We start from the raw sequence: 18,689 nt of genomic DNA, 5'->3' as shown, positions 1-18,689 counted from the left end.
AGAAAAGATTACATCAAATAATTATTAAATTTCATGCTAGATGTCAGTGATAAACTATCTTACCAGAGCAAGGTAGAGGAAAAAAACCTTAGTCAAGTCAGGACTTACTATCAAATATTAATTCTCTTTCTTAAAACATTTGTTTTTCCTAGATCAAAATCTAAATCTCTGAAAGACATTTACAATTCTGGAGATTAGGTTATCTGATTGATGTCAAGTTCTCCTTTTTCATGTACTGACAATTTGGATATTTACAATACAGTTCTAACTGTGAATATTTTGATATGCATTATGTTGCAGTTAGAGCTAGGACGTATCTCCAATTTTCTTTTCTTGCCATTACAGACATTACTAAGAAATTTTTGAGTTGTGAACTTTGCCAACATGAACAAATTTATTGGCATTTGGAAATCATATCAAGATTGCCAGGTTTGTTCATATTAACAAAATGCATATGCAGCAGAAATCAAGCCCTCCCTGCAGTGGTGTGATTCAACTGGTATAGCAACTGGTTCGGTTAGCTTGCACTTCACATTTTAAAAAGCCCATTTTCAGCTCTAATACTTACCTTCAACTGCAGCCCCTGTGAATAAAACAGCTGAGGCGTGGCAAACTGCTCTGCCATGCAAATCAGCTGTGCTCTTAAAAAATGAAATAAAGCACGGGAAAGAGCAGGGGAAAGTGGGTGGATACACATGCGTGTCAGAGCGAACTGGTTTGAAGCTAGCTGATCACTGAAACTAGGGGTTTGCCCAAATTGGTCCAAACCAGGATAATTCCACCCCTGCCCCCCTGTCTTTCCCCAACCCCAAAGTTGCAGACAGGCAACACACTTTTCATCCCACACAAGCAGCAGCATTTGAGCAAAATCTGGTCCAGTGAACCTTGGGCAGCAGTGAATGAAAGCAGGAAAGAAAATTGGGAGAAGGTAGGGAAGGAACAGCTTCCAGCATGCTATACTACATTTTCAGAACACCAGAAACCAACCTCCTTCTACCCCTCTCCTGACCTCCCCACCATGCCCTGTCCTGTTACTACCCAAAGCCCTCTGGACCTCTAGCCATGCAAGGCAAGATTTGCACTGTGCATATTTGTTATGCTTATTTAACTTGTGAACAAAATAGATTTGTGAACAGCCCCTTAGTACATAATCTGTTCATAAGTAGGTTAATGTCTGTAATGAGAATTAAAGAGAGCACCCAAAACTTTCATAATGGATTTGGTGAACGTTTAATATTTAAACCCCTACTGATTGCATGTTTGTTGAATTTCTTAAATGTATCCAAGTTTCCAGTAATGAATATACAGTAAGCAGACCTAGAGAATTCTGGGACCTGCTTTATTTATTGCAACAGATAACATAAGTGAGACATTTCTAGCAGCATAAGGCACAAAGCCATGACACAAAGCCATGAAGTGGCATCTTGCTTCCCTCTCCCCCCCACCAGTTTTGATTTTTCTTACCAGAATACTCATTAATGTAATGCTCAGCTCCCTGCTGCTTAAATCACTTGACTTATTTTTATGGAAAACTGACTAAATATCATGAGCAAATACTTTCCATGGAACAAGGATAAGTTAGTTAAGGATCATGCAAAAATATAAAAAAAATAATATTTTATATCTATGGAAGGGGGAGACATGCTTACTATCACAGATATAGAAATATTGAAATTCTTTATATATTCAATATAAAAACAAGATTTTTATAAAAGGTTTTCTCCTGCTTGCCATTAAAATCAGTATTATTCTCCAAGTTTCAACTGTCCATTTGCCTAAGGAATCTATATAACGTTTGTGATAGACCTATTTTTAAGACCATTTTGGAGGACAAGAAAAACTTTGATTTCTTCATTGTGAACTCATCTCAGAAAAAAATGTAAGCTTTGCAGAATTCATGGAGCACGGACCAAGGAGGGGTGAAAAGTTTCTATGTCCAATACTAGTGATAGAACTTGTTCCAGAAGGCAGTTGCCCCTTAGAAAAAGTAGGGTAAATAAATTTACCTGTAATGCACAAGATTGCTATTGCTAATGGATTTAATATATATTCTGTAGAGGTACCAGTTCTAGATTTTAAGAAAAAATGTTTTACCTTCATGGACATCCTGGTCAGCCTTATTTCATTGAATTTCATTAAATATAATAAGGGATTGAAAATGGCCACAGGAAATATTTATGTGTGTGGGTAGGTAAATGCACATATAAAAACATGCAAAAACATACTGATTCAGTGTGATCCATAGAAATGCTGGTTGCAGATCAAGGTATATCAATAAATAATAAAATATCAGGCTGACACTATAAGATATAGCAAATTCATTGAGTTTGGGCACTGTATATTCCATACTATCTAACTCCATTGATGGAATTAATTTCCAATAGTGTGCCAATTAAATGACACACATGGGATTATTCATAGCATAACACAGTTTCAGAGTTAATCAAGCTGAAGACTTCTAAATAATTCACAAAATGTGTTTAGAAATAGTGGTATAATCCGGCAGAAACTTCATAAAACAGATCTTTGATCATTGACAGGAATACTCATTCTAAGTATAGTCATTGATTATTTTTAAGCTCTTTACTTCATCTTTCTGCAAAATTGCAAAGAAAATAATGCATGTATTTGAATCCTGGATGGGAGACACCAGATGGGAGACTGCATGTATTCAAATACTGGACAGAAAGGATTTGGGGAAACCCTAACCCTCAGCCTGCCTCTTTAAAATTGTGCGTTGTGAAGGATGTGCAGAGCAGTCTTGGATAACTGTTAAGAAAAATAAAGATGTGTTTGAGGAGCAAGGGAAAAGGGACACAACAGAGATTTTTCTCCTAGTTAACATGCCTTTAATTCTTTCACTGCCTCACTCAACTTTAATTTTAATCACTTATTGAGTCTTAATGTCTTGTTGGTAAAACAATGGAAGACACTACTCTTGGATGTCTTTAGGGCATCATTTGTCCTGAATCCAATCCTGGCAAATAGCCTGTTGGTTTGCAGCATATGCCACTGCGACATGAGTTGTGCCAGAGGTTTTTTGTTACAATATGTTTAGAAAATGACCCTAATGTCATTGATTAAATAAAATGGTTTAACAATTAGGAACACACCATTATTTTTGGCCAGTTGCACTAGATTTAGTTTTAAATGTGTTTTGAAAGGAATGTTTTAGTTTTGATCAATGAAGGCACAGCCATAGTTTCTTTTTTAGAAAAAATATTTTTTATTAATTTTCTTTTTTTTTTTACATCGTAAAATATCATGGTATCAACAACGTTCTTGGCATCTATACAAGATTTTGATTTAAATATCATAATACATTATATTGCATTTATCTACTGTTAAATAATATCTTTAGCTATAATTACTATTCTTATATCTTTATATAATTTACAGAATTTTATTTTACTTTCTTTCTTAAGGGTTGTTTCAATTCACATTTTTGTCTCACTTCTTAGTTCTTTATATAGTTTACAGAATTTTATTTTACTTTCTTAAGGGTTGTTTCAATTCACATTTTTGTCTCACTTCTTAGTTCTTTATATAGTTTACAGAATTTTATTTTACTTTCTTAAGGGTTGTTTAAATTCACATTTTTGTCTCACTTCTTGGTTCTGTTTGTTAGCCATTTATACCAATTGTTCCAAATTGTAAAGAATTCAGAGTCGTCTTTTTCTTTCAATTTCATTGTTAGCATATTCATCTCAGCACTTTCTGTTACTTTGTGTATTATTAGTTCTTCATTAGGGGTATTTGGTGTTTTCCATACCTTCGCAAAGGCTATTCTGGCAGTTGTTATAATATGTAACACTAGGTATTTTACTTCTTTCAGTAGTCTTTCTTTAATGATTCCTAATAGGAAGGATTCCGGTCTGAGCTCAATCTGATAGCCAGTGATCTCTTTTAACCAATAGTGTATCCAAAATTCTGTGCCCATGCAATCATTGTACTTTTGACTATTTCCTCTTCCATTTTAAAATCTAATAAATATTTATATATTTTAGTTATAAATTTTTGTTCCGGTCCCATTAATATTTTATCTACCGTGTTTCTCATATAATAAGGCCGGGTTTTGTTTTCTTTTGAGCCCCCCCAAAAATAACTAGGCTGTCTTTTCGGGGGTGACTTAATTTTCCCCCTTGCATCTTTGGACAGGTGGGCAGCGATTGCTTGGATGTTGACCTCGGCGTTGGTGGGGCACTTCATATCGGGGTCAACGCAGGCAGCACCATATCCGGGTGTGCAACAAAAGTACTTCCTAATGGCAAGCCCCTCCACCATTCCCCCCCCCCCATTTTGCATGTTTTAATATAGGCCTTAATTTGGGGGGAGGGGCTTAATTTCATTTCATGCCTATAAAACATGCTGGGACTTCCTATTGGGGGAGGCCATATTGTTGGAGAAACAGGGTAGTTGGTTCTGCCCTTTGTCAAATCCAAAATCTTTTGAGTCTTTTTTATATTTATTTTGAATTTGCAAATATGGCCACCAATCGATTATAATTCCATTTTCTTTCAGTTTTTGGTTTGATTTTAATTTTCCTTGACTGTCTAATAGTTCTTCATAGCTTACCATTTTCCGTAGGTCTAATCTATTTGGATGTATTATGGCTTCCATGGTTGATAGCCATTGTGGGATTTCTATATAGTGTTTACCTTTGATTTTTTTCCAAATTGTAATTAATGAGTCTCTTATTAGGTGTTGATTGAAATAGGTATGTATATTACTTTTATTTTCCCACAAAAATGCATGCCAACCTATCAAGAGGTCATGTCCTTCTAATGTTAAGATTCTCTTGTCTCTTAATTTAATCCAATCCTTAATCCAACTCAACACTGCTGCCTGATAGTAAAGCTCCCATTCTGGTAGTCCGAGACTGCCTCTGCTCCTATTATTTTGTAATAGTTTCATTTTAATACGTGGCCGCTTGCCCAACCAGACAAACTTGGATGTCATTTTATTTAGTTCTATAAAAAAAGGTTTCCTTAATTTAATTGGAATCATTTGGAATAGATATATTAGTTTCGGTAAGGTATTCATTTTCAACGTTGCTAAAATTTTGGTAAAATTCTCTTTTTTTTCTTCCTAGTCCCTTCCATACTAATATAGTTTTTTTAAACATCAACAATGGCATTAAAGTCCCCTATCAAGCAAATATTTTCTTCACCTACACTAATTATTTTATCATACAGTCCCTTATAAAACTTCTTCTGGTTATCAGTAGGGGCATATATCCCCACTAATAGTAATTGTTTTTGATGTAAATTAATTTGTATCATAATTCTGCCTTGTTCATCTACATAGATTTTTTTTGCATTTATCCCTTTTTTTACGTAAATTGCTACCCCACCCCTTTTCTTTTGATCTGCCAATGCTGTAAATAATACACCCAACTTGGGATATTCTAGATATTTTTTGTGCTGTTTTTGGATATGTACCTCCTGTAGGCATATAATATCAATGTAGTTTAGTTAATTTGGTTAATATTTGTTTCCTCTTGATCTGGGAGTTTAATCCATTGATGTTTATTGAGAGTAATTTAATCTGTTCTTCCATTGTTAATTCTGAGTCTACCTAAATCTTCTGTTTGTTCTTGCTTCTCTTTGGAGTCTTGTTCTTAGTCCTTCTCTCCTTGGGTATTCTCTTTTTTCTTTGCCTCTCTCTTCTTGGTCCGTTTCCTGTATTCCCTGTTGCTGATCTTCTTGTTGGTCCTCCTGACTCTTGCTTTCTGACTCTTCTTTAATGCTCCCTTCTTCCTCTATTTCCATCAACTGATCATAAAGTTCTTGCACCTTTTCAATACTATCAATTCCTAAGAGGTCTGTAGGGGCGTGCATAAGCGCACCATCGTGCCTACCGTCCCTGTCCTATTGTTTCTCTTATTCTTTTATTTTTCTTATATGTACCCATTTCATGTATTCACAACTATGTATACACTTATACTTATTATCTTGTAAACAATTGGCAAATCAAATAAATAAAATAATAAATAAATAAATTTTTACTCTTCTTTCTTGCCACATCACCAGCATTCCTTCAGGGACCAGCCATTGGAACCAGATATTTCGTTTATTCAGTAGTATTGCCAGAGATCTGTAGTCCTTCTTCAACTCTCCTACCCGCCTCGGAATTAGTTTCAAGGTTGTAATCTCTTTTTCTTTATATACCATCGGCTCATCCTTTGTGATTCTATATACAATGTCTCTTACATTTTTTCTGGTGAACCTGATGTGGACCTCTCTAGGCAGCTTGTTTCATCTGGCGTAGTTTGTATGGATTCGGTAGATCTCATCTAATTCTTTCACTATTTCCTGCTGGTCCCTTTGCAATGCCTCTGCTATTAAGTGGGACATTATGTCTCCTAGGTCTTCGTCTTTGGATTCCAATACATTTTTGAACCTCAAATAGAATGCTGCACGTTCCATTTTGAGATGGATAATCTAATCTTCTAAGTCTCTGTTCATCTCTGTTACTTTCCTATCCATCCCTTCCAATCTCTTATCTGTTTGTTCAGCGGTTGCAGCGCTGCGGCAGGGTGGGGAGAGAAGAGCAAGCTCTGCTCTCTCATCCCCAATGTGTGCATTTGGAGGCCCCGGTGAGGGGCATGTAGACCCTGGAGGGGAAGACGAAGGTTAAACTCCAAAGCCCGAGAAGAAGTTTGACAGTGGTGGCTGTTGACAGCTTCGAGGGAGACCTCATTTGCTCCAACATGTGAGTGATTGGCCATCTTGATGGCAGACCGAAGTCGCAGCGCTTTAGCCCAATGAGGAAGATACCAGAGCATGAACAGCGTTTTTGGCATCAATTGATGTATTGAACTTGGAGTGAAGGAGGTGGAAAGTGAAAGTTGAGGAGAGAAATGGCAGAGAGAGATGGCAGCACTGTGAGTCTTAAATAAGAGGATGGAAGTCCAAAGGGAAATGGCAATCCTGCGGTGAAAACAAGGAACTCTTAAGACAGAGATCAAAGCCAATTTAGTTGATTAAAGATTGACTGGTGTCTTGGACTTGTTCTGAAAAATTTGGAGTTGATTTAGACTGATTATCTAGGAATTTGGAGTTTAACCTGATGGATTTGTGACTTGTAAAAGAAGAAGAACAGTGGAAAAAAAGTAAGAGACAGGACGAAACCCAAGAACGGAAGTGACATTTTGAGATTATACAGAGAGAAGAGAAGCTGATGTAACAGACTGTGACTAAACAAAATGTGAACGGACAAGGAAAGGAAAGTGATTGAATATTACTGGACTTCTTTTCATAGAATATAATTAATGAAATAACATTTTGATTAAGGTTTGATTGAATTTATTAAGAATTTAAAAGTTTAAATGATATGAAACTGTGAAAACTGGTGAAATACTATTTTTATGATTATTGATTGATTGATTACTAACAACTAATGAAATAAGTAAGGTCATATATATAAGAAGTGGAATATAGAATTGTTTAAAGGAAACTGAACTTTACAGTTAAAGATAAAGAATACAGTTGATTTACCATAATATAGTAATATACAATAGTTGTATAAGAACAATTTACAGCAAGTATATTTTAGGATATTACATCACACTCTTTCTCTCTTTTTTCTCTTATTTTGATATTATCCTTCCTGTCATCCCTTTAGCTCTTTCCCTTCTTTATCTTTTTAATTTTGGTGATTCAGTTAGTTTCAAATTCTACAAAAGATTGAATCTGAATAACTTAGAATATCATAAGTGGGAAAAGATATTTATATTCTAAGGGAAACCACTGAATAGAACCAATAACAAAAGAAAAATTAAACAGTGAATGGTAAAGTGGGAAGATATCTACAATAAAGTTAGGAATATGACCAGTACTACAACAGCGAACCTGAAAGGGAAAAAAATGATGTTTGGTTCATCAATGTCTATTGCATCTCCAGCGGGCCAAAAAACAATAGAAGGAATGTTGAATATGGAAAAGATGAGCAAAGCGGCCAACATGCAGACGACGCAAGCAACATTAACAGCTATTCAGGAAACGATGCTTAAAATGCAGCAGACAATGGTTAATAACCATTATATGAAGATGGAAATGGGAGAAATGAAGGGTAAGATTCAAAATTTAGAGGAGAAGATGGGAACGATCCAACAGACACTTGAGAAGAATGAACAAAGAATAAAGAATATAGAAACATAGCTTCTATTAATAAAATGTTCGGTCTCTTTTATTCAAGTTTACAAATCTGAAAAAAAATGCTACTGCTTTAAGGAGTCAATTATTAAACTTAATTCAACTCTTAAGATACTGTGCAGAAGTCTGAAAGTACAGGTTGCATTAACAAGTAGCAGAAAAGAATTGCCCTTGACTTCCAAAGCACTTCTGAATCGTTTTTGAAATGTTCACAGCAGTCCCCTTATTTAGTATATGATTAAATCACTTACTTTATGTTTTACATATTTATTCTAATGCTGCACATTTTCTTGAATATTTTAGCATTGCAATGGCTAGGAAATATAGAACTACTGCAATATTTTCTTTATCCAAAGATATGCTAGCAATGCTAATTAATTCTTCAGGAATATTTTCCTATCTTTTAGAATTTTTCAGTAAAATAAGGTACTCACTAAAGGGGACAGGGCTAATGCTGAAAACAAATCAGCAGAAGCAAAAGCATTACTTCTTGATTTACACTATACTGTACTCTGCGAATCGTGCAATATAATAGCAAATAGAAGACACTAAAAGCTCTATCATATTATATAATTTTAACTTGCTTGCAACTCTTTCAAGAAGGTGCAAACATCCATCTTAATAGAAATGAATACTTTCTAAACCAATGTTGCCCATGTGGTCAGTGTTTATTTTATTTATTTATTTGATTTGTCAATCGCTTACAAGATAATAAGTATAAGTATAAACATAGTTATGAATACATGGAATTGATACATATAAGAAAAATAAAAAGAATCAATAGTACAGGGATGGTAGGCACATTGGTGCGCTTATGCACGTCCCCTACAGACCTCTTAAGAAAGGGGTGAGGTCAATAGTAGACAGTTTAAAGTTAAAGTTTTTGGAGTTTGGGGGAAAAACCACGAGTCAGGTAGAGTATTCCAGACATTGACCACTCTGTTGCTGAAGTCGTATTTCCTGCAATCAAGTTTGGTGCGGTTTACCTTGAGTTTGTATCTATTGTGTGCTTTTGTATTGTTATGGTTGAAGCTGAAGTATTCATTGACAGGTAGGACACAGCAATGTATGATTTTATATACTATACTTAGATCGGACCAAAGGTAGTTCTAGGTTTTCTAGGTCTAGAATTTCAAGTCTGGTGGCATAAGGTATTCTGCAACGAGTAGAGGAGTGGAGAACTTTTCTTGTGAAATATTTCTGGACTTTCTCAACTGTGTTAATATCAGATACATAATGTGGGTTCCAGACTGATGAGCTGTATTCGAGTATTGGTCTAGCAAATGTTTTGTATGCTCTAATAAGTAGTGTAATATTACCAGAGAAAAATCTACGTAAGATTAGGTTAACAACTCTTAATGCCTTTTTGGCTATGTAGTTACAGTGGGCTCTAGCATTTAGATCATTAGAGATGAGTACTCCAAGATCCTTGAGCAGATCCATGTTGACCCTCAAGGATTGATGGAATGGAGTCAATAGATGCTCAGTGACCATTCAAAATTACTATGGCATCGAACAAGGAGGATTATGATTGATCCAGAAGTTGCAGCCCCACAGCAGTATGATTGCAATCTGGGTACTCGGGTCCCTGGCTTACAATTATGACGTCCCTGATCACTACTAGTGACTTTCCCTACTGGCTGTCCACACAATGGAGAAGCCAGCAGGTAAGGCTGCAAGTAAATTGCTGCTGTAACCTTTTCTCCTGAGAAACCCCACTATAGATTCCAGGAATCCATAGTTTCCTCTTTCCCATCCACACTCTATAATGCATGTTCACCCTAAGAATCCCCCACCATGGCCATGCTCACTAGCACCCACCAACAGCCCTGCCAACCAACCCTCACTTCATAGCATCCACCCACAGCCCTCAACAGCCTTCTTGCCTTCCCTAGTACCTGCCTGCAAGACACTTCATTACCCTTGGTATCTGCATACCCGTTGCCCTCTATAGTGCCTGCTTTTGGCAGATCCCCATAGTACAGTAAATATGTGTGTCCTCCCATGCAGCTTGTCTGGGACTCTTGTCTTTTCCTATTTAATGACCAACACTATCCTGTGGTTACAATAGAAAATAAGACTGCTGGAATTGTTGCCAGTAAGTAAATGTTGTCTCCAGATTCTACTACATCCACTATATTGTTGTTATTGTTGTTCATTGTACAGTCAACCAGTGTTTAGACTGAATTTGGCATTTTTATCTACCTATCAAGCCCTGGGTTAGAAAGTTTGATAGTGATAAACATATCATTGCAGGATGTAAACTGTTCCAGGTTAAGCTGCCTTTTATAATTGTCTGATGGTGATTTTTGTTAATGCTGATGGTGTTCAAGTGGTGCTCCAGTTGTTCTGGAGTTATACCCAAAGCAATTACTACTGCCATACATTTGTTTTCTTTTGCCACAATCATTCTGTTTCTATTTGCAGGGATGATGATGATGATGATGATGATGATGATGATGATGATTTGTTGCACAGACAGCCAGATGTTTAGATTGTATTTGGCATTTTTATTCACCTATTGAATTCAACTCAAGAACCTGGTATGGTCAGATGTTTAATGGTGGTATTAAAGTTATTGTTGCAACAATATTTTTTTTATTCATTGTGCTAATAATGATAGTGGTATTTATTGCACCATTCCCATAAAGCAAATATTTGGGATGGGCAGGAGGTTAATGAACAATCTGTAAATGAACTTGAGCTGAAGAGTTTGTGGACCTCTGCTCTAATTGATGTCTCCAGAAGCTGCTTATATTTCTCTCAATGCAATGCTGCTTAAAATACTTGGAGACTAACACTGAACAAGATTTGGAAGAGCAATGGATCTTGAGATATAGTATATTGAAACCTTGCATACATCCAACAAGAGGAGCAAGTGACATTGTAAGTATCCTAACATGAGCTATCAAATAACACCAGTTATATAATTTGTAACATTCAGATGACTGATGCAATTTACATTGTTCACCTTACCATGACTTGTATTGTTTGCCTGTGTTTTAAAGCAATCAAGTATCTTAAGAGCTTGTCCTTGTTGATCTATGTGGTCAACATTTCCAATTGCATGCAGTATATGAAAATGGCCATATCAAGAAGTCATCCTTACTATGGTCATTGTATAATAATTGGATAGCTAAAAGAACATAATCCAGAGTCAAATTTTGATCAGGTTATGTAGAAAGACAAGCAATGCAGTTGATAATTGTTATTGTGAAGATACATTTAAAAATGCAAAAAGCCAATACTGAAAAATATAGATTCAACTGCTTGGGAAGAAGCATTACATTTCCAATTTTTAAATAATCTACTATCACCACAACATCTGCATATAGCACCTTGGATAAAACCCATATCACTTGATTATGGCTGGTTTTGGTCTGTGATCTGCAGATCAAGGGTACAGAACAGTATTTTTTTTCTTTTGAATTGGAAAGCTGAGCTAGTGAATTCTGCTGAGTAGGCACATGGGTGACTGAGATAAGCTGCCGACTGAGTTATTTGTTTGTGTGCTATACAACACAATACTTGGTAGAAGTAGCCATCTTTACAGGAGAAGAGAGGACAAGATGAACAGGTTTTCCCTTGACAGAAAAAGGGACATACATTTACTGGAGACTGATGACAATAAACAATAATACAGGAATAATACAGGAATGACTATGAAGATCAGGACTACTATGAGATGTGCTTCAATGACTTCAGGGAGAAATTCCCCACTTTGAATTAGTTAAATGCTGCATTGAAATTGTCTATAAAAATAAATCTCCATAGAGGAAAATACTAGTGTACTGACATAAAGCTAAATAACAGAATATATGTGTTTCAAAAGTACAAATTTTTAGATAGCTAGTCAGAAATAGATTCTACTGAATTCAATGATGTGAAGCTCCAGTATGTTTATATGAATTTTACCCTCTGGAATAATTGTGATAGGGCATAAATCTATGCAAAAAATAAATACATTTTGTTGTACTCTTGTAAAATGTAGTTAACATTAAAATGGCCATGGAGATTGTTTCATTGTGAAGAGTTATCAGACCAAAGTATAGGGCAAGTTTCACTTTCAGCACTGCCACGTATTTTCAAATGTGACAAATTCTCCACTTAACTTAGCAATCTACTGTAATTCTGAAGATCAAAACTGATATTACTCTACAAGATATTTCTGGGTGTCTATGTAATTCCTTCTATGAATAACTCTAAATTTCAAAGATAGCCATCTTCTGAAATGGAGTAACTTTGATAAAGTAATCCAAATCAAAATTGGATGAATTTTAGGATGTATTGAGATGAATGGTATTTATTTTGAGTTTGTAAGGCCAATTTGATACATTTTTGGAACTTCTAAATCACAATTCCCCCATAAAGCATTATTGCGAGACCCAGGAGGTGAGATTCAAAATAAAACCAGGAAACATTTTTACTGATTTTTTTTAAATTTTCAGGTGGATTTTTTTTTTTGGACAGAACAAAGAAGTGTTTATCAAATACAATATTCCTCAGGGATGTTTAAGCCTCTTTTAAAAGATCTACAACTCTATGTGTTGTAAGCTAGACCACAGGGAAGGTCCTGGAAATCCCAGAAAATGGCAATGGCACACCACTACCATGTTACAACCAATAAAATCGTATGACATTTTATTGGCTATTAAAATTCAAGTTACACCTATTGCCAGTGTCCCCAAATTTGGCAACTTTAAGACTGGTAGACTTCAACTATCAGAATTTAGAATAGCTGGCTGAGGAATTCTGGGATCTGAAGTTCATAAGTCTTACAGTTGCCAAGTTTTGGAAATTCCTGAGTTATAGTGTAAACACTCCCAACTAGTCATCATTTCCAGCCCTCTTCTTTCAAGTTTTGTATTTTTTTGTATTTTTATTTATTTATTTGTCAATAGCTTACAAGATAATAAACGTAAGTATAACAATAGGACAGGGATGGTAGGCACGATTGTGCGCTTATGCATGCCCTTTAAATACCTCTTAGGAAGGGGATGAGGTCAATAGTGGTTAGTTTGAGGGAAAAGGAGTGTGGGTTTGGGGATGTGATGACAGAGTCAGGTAGTGTGTTCCAGGCATTGACCACTCTGTTGCTGAAGTTTGTGCAATCAAATTTGGAGTAGTGTACATTAAGTTTATATCTATTGCGTGATCTTTAATTGTTGCAGATGAAGGTGAAAAAGTCATTGATTAGTAGTACATTAAAGCAGATTATTTTATAAACTATGCTTAAGTCAAACCGTAGGCAGTACAGTTCTAGGTTGTCCAAATTCAAAATCTCAAGCCTGGTGGTGTAGGATATTCTGTTGCGAACAGAGGAGTGTAGTGTTCTTCTTGTAAAATACTTCTGGACACACTGAATTATTTTATTTATTTATTTATTTGTCAAAAGCTTACAATATAACAGAAGTGTCAGTGTCTCTCCTAGGGTCTTTACTTTTATGACAGTATAGTTAACCAAAAAGGTCATCCTCAAATCAAGAGCAGCTAAATTATGTGGAGCAGCAGTCGCAATTTGAACTGACCCTTTTCTCTCACCCTTATGAGTCACTACTATAAAATCAGTTAATTGAAGGTTTTTAAGTACCAAGTGGGTGAGAAACTGCTATATCTGAACTTCAATGCCCTAATCCCATTGTGCTTAAATTAACTGTGCAGGTCTTTTTAGTATAAGAAAACATAAAAGTAGAATTGTAGCCAACATGAAAAGCGAGAAACTGGGATAAATGATTGATAGAGAGATAAGCATGTAAACAAATGAAAAGTCAGTTTTAAAAAGTTTGCTTCTAGGCATTGGAAACTTCTAAACTGAAGCTTTCAATCTATTTATTTTATTTATTTATTAGATTTCTAACCCACTTTCATTACTTTTATAAATAACTCAAGGCAGTGATTATACAGCATACTTTTTCTTCTTCTATTTTCCAGCAACAATAATCTGTGAGGTAACTTATGCTAAATTATTAATTAAATTATTATTTAAAACTATTTAAATATGTAGAGAACAGGATAATGTGAGTATCTGTTCCTTTTCTCATTGTTTTTTTGGTTTTATTTGAATGACTTTCATGTTATTAAACTCAGTAGAGAGGAAACAATTCAGTCCAGTCCAGCAATTTGAATAGGGCATGGATGCAAGATAAACATTTTTGAATCTTACCTTTACCTAGCAAGTAGTTCCAACATTTACTCCATATATTGCTAAGTGATTCCCCACATTTTATATCTTTACAATATATCTTTATATCTTTACAATATGAATGTTGAATAAACACAGAACAAAATCACTTGTGGAGATAAATTAATAAAGAAATAATTGTGGGCATCTGCTACTGCAATTTGCTTTCCTTATCAGTTCCTCTGATAAGGAGAAGGTAGCAAAATGTAATTAGATTATCAGGTTTTGAAATCAAGGTTAAGTTATTAAAAAGAAATGAAATAATGTAGCAAAATTAAATCTGCTTCCAGTGCTTCCTTTTTTGCCCAAGGATTGCGCAAAACTGCTTGGTTAGATAATGATGAAGAGGAATAGGAATAGGAGGAAGATGAAGACTAATATACTTATGAAATCTTGAATGCAATACCACTTAATTCTAGGAGAGTGTGTATAGGACTACAGCTTTAAGTATGGGCATGAAAATGTCTGCAATATTCGAGTGCACTATTTTTGCATTGTAATACCATTCAATATAATTCCACAAAGATTATTTAATTATAGTCAAAAGACCTAGCAGGCAAAGATTAACTTGGCTCCTATCACCAGAGGCTTCATATTTACAATGGCTATTTGCTTATTCCCCAGTATATACCTTTAAATCCCTCATTAATTTTCCGTAAGCTTCCAATTTGAAGTAACATTCCAAAAGCCCTAGGATCATCATAGGCCTCTTTCTACATAAGGGGTGCTGTAATTTTAATATACTATATAGTACCCCCAAAGGCTACATCCAACTATTATTCTGCACATTAGACAATATTGCTAAACCACTGTATGCAGCAAATTTAAATACTAATCAGACAAATAAATGCATTTCAATAGATAGCCATGGAGCAATCCTATTTTCCTAGTGCATGAATCTGTTGATTCAATCAGCATATTATTTTAATGCCACTTCCCTGACTGCTTTAATTCTGGGATGATTTCTACAATGTTTTACACTATTAAAACAAAAAGAAAAAGAAACACCCAAATGTGGGTAGTAAAAGTGTTTCTTATACAGCTTATTTAAAAGAGCTTGTTTCATTAAATATTTTTAGAGTAGGAGGCTGGGGAAGAATATACACTACAATATGGTTTCTGGCAAAGATTGATCATTTAGGGTCTGAATTCATTAAAAGAAATAAGCACAAATCAATTATAGGGAAGTGAATGTGTCTCTACCCTATAGTGCTATTTTGTTATTTTTGTTGTTGTTATTGTATTTCTGTCCCAAACAACATCGGGGAAAGAAGATATATATTTATACACTATATTAAGCCAAATTAAATATAATGTACAACTTTTCTCATTTCAAGGAACTTCTCAATAAACAAAGTAATTAACAATGCAAGGAAAATATAAGGCTTTTTCAGAGGAAATCTAGTGGGCTGCCATCCAAATTTCATCCAGATACAATCCTCCTTAACTTTTTGAGATTGAACCAAGGTTACTAATATTATCATCTAGCTGGACAAAAGTCCAAGTCACCTCTCAGTTGAGTTCAACTCTGGTGATTTATATAAACCAGTCTCTTCTTAAAAACCTCCAGTGATGAAGCACCCAAAACTTTTGACAGCAAGCTGTTCCACTGATTAATTGTCCTCACTATTAGGAAGTTTCTCCTTAATTCCAGGTTGCTTCTCTCCTTGATTAGTTTCATGGATATATTTTTTTCACAAAGCAGAAACATTTTGCTATTGTTGTCACTCACACACACACCCCATAATGTACCTGTCCTCTCACACACCCCTCAGCTTTTCACTTTGGATTTTGGAGTAGCTGGTGATCTTTCATCCATGCACCAGCCAGCTCCTATCCTGATTAGGTTTTGCGATTAACCAAAATCCACAAGATATTGTCATTTATCTGGGCACATTCAATTTATGCCAATAAAATGGAGAATAGCTGCTTCATTATATATGTTTTACATATGATGTATTTCTATTTTTATATATTGGACACAATTTCCATTTCACATTGAAATGTAGATATTCTCTATCTTTGAGTCCTGCTTTCTGATATACAACATCCCTCTGCACAGATAAAATTGTATGGCTTCCATTATATCTCTATTTATAATGTGAAGCATATTTAGAATTTACAGTGTGCAGAAATTTTCTCAGAAATGGATAACATGAGATTTAAGAACTGTACCACCTGCTTATCTGACCAACAAATTGTATTATATTTCTTGAATGCCCCCCCTTCTTTGTCCTAGTCCATTTTCTTTGGTATGATAATAGGGGCAGTCTGTTGGTTTTACATCTTTCCAGGTGATAACTACAGCAATTCAGAGAACAGGTAGGAGATGAATAGCTTTATAGGTTGGCTACTGAGTTTGGAATATCTGGTGAAACAGATTTCCCGTGAACTAAATGAGAGAAAAAATAAGCTTGAAGAAAATTCAAGCAATCTTAGCATCATTGGAAATGTATAAAGAGCAAATTAAGTGACTTACCTTAGGTATTCATTATTTACTCCTGGATATGATAAGGACATATGGTCATACTGTGAAAATCTTACCTCATAGCCAAAGAGGTTGAGATAGAACCATTTACAAAATGATTGTGCTTTTCTGAAATTGATGCAAACATCTTTTACTTGGATGAAGGCAGTTCTTGCCCCCTCTTTTCTTAAACTGATAAAGCAAGCATATTTGGATGTTATTAACTGTCCCGTCCCCCCCAAATCCCAGTGTTCTTGATTTTACTAACATGTATCTGGTTTCATCCCTTTGTTTTTTTGTTTCCAATCTCTTTCAATTGTTGTTTCCAACTGGGCAATCATTTTAGGCAAATATGGTTTAATACACAGTTTTGAGAAATATAGTTCTATTTGGTAGAAGGTTCTTCCCTTTCCATGTTTCATTTTATTTATTTTTTCCTTATAACCAACTCTGCTTGCTGCCATTCTTAAGATATGCATAGATGCTAAAGATCTTCCTGGAGGCATAATAACAAGGAAGAAGGATGGTATTGATTCCATATTGTGTTTTAATTCAGGTCACAGCTAACAAATGTTATGGGCATTTAGATAAATTAGGTAACATAGCTTAGTGAGCATTCTAAGGATGCATAGAGAGGAGATTACTGGCCAGTTTAAATTTGTTTGAAAAGCTCTGGAAAACTAGAAATGGAAATAGGATGAGACTTTTAAAGCAGTAATGAAGCAAAGGAAGTATTTTTAAAATGAGATGGCGGAGGATTAATTTGTCTATATGTGTCAAATATTAATCAGATGTCAAACAGATTTCTAAATCTGCTGGGGAGGTGGGAAATAATGATTTTCTAACATCACAAATATCGTAAAACTTATTCCATAAGGAAAAACAAGCATATTGAGTCATTCTTAATTAGTAGTTAGTTCCTGATGGTTCCTGACAATCTCTTGAAAAAGAAAACGAATGCTGGAATGAATTTCCTAGTATGCATATTTTAGCCACCAATGAAAGAAATGGAAGGGGGAGGAGAGAAAGGGTGATTTGCCAAGTTATAGAAAGTTTGCAGTGAATAAGCTTTGGTTTGAATTCATGCCATGGAGGTTTAGCAACAGTGGCATGGAAGAATAATTAAGTAACAGGACTAATTAGTGTGATCCAGTTATAATGAGGATTTATTTCCAGATTACCAGATTATTCTGTTACAATTTATCTTAAAAGTTTTTAAAGACTTTTAAAGATAAGCAGCTGATTTATACACAATATTAGAAATTATTCAATAGACTTTACCCTTCTCATTCTGATTGGGATAAAGTGCTGAAGAAATTAAAGATCCTAACTGTGTAAATCATTGTGAAAAATGTAACACCAATGACAGACACGCCTATTCCCTTAACTTAAAAATTATTTCACAAGAACATAGTAATTTCCTTGCAGTTTCTTCATGTAAAGTGTGATGAATCTGCATATGACTCAAACAGAGGTAGATGTCTCTACATATAAGTGTTGAATCTGGGTTGTGCAATTAACAGGGCAATTTAAGAATTTTATAATATTATAAACAACGTTAATTACTTTTTCTATGAATCAATTTCAACCACATATTGACTGCTTATTGCAGAGCTATCATCAACACTTTCCTGCTACAATCTGATGATCATTAATCATATTCATTGACACATTATTTTAAAATACTTTAAATAAAATCAAAAGGAGAAACATTTCAGCACTGGTGAGAGTTGCTGCACTGCAGACTGCTCTTGATCACAGCATTCTTTTTAGAGGGATAGAAGGAAAATGGAAAAACATGACTCCTAATTTTTCTCTTCATTCCGAAAGAGGAAGAGAAAAACCATTGGACATTGTGCAGGCAAGTAGATAAAATCACTGAAAA

This window comes from Notechis scutatus, chromosome 2 (assembly GCF_049901735.1).
Source record: "Notechis scutatus isolate UNSWTSFEM ecotype Mainland chromosome 2, rNotScu1.2, whole genome shotgun sequence".
Taxonomy (NCBI): Eukaryota; Metazoa; Chordata; class Lepidosauria; order Squamata; family Elapidae; genus Notechis; species Notechis scutatus.
The sequence above is the reverse complement of the archived record's forward strand: the minus strand, read 5'-3'. Positions refer to the sequence as shown.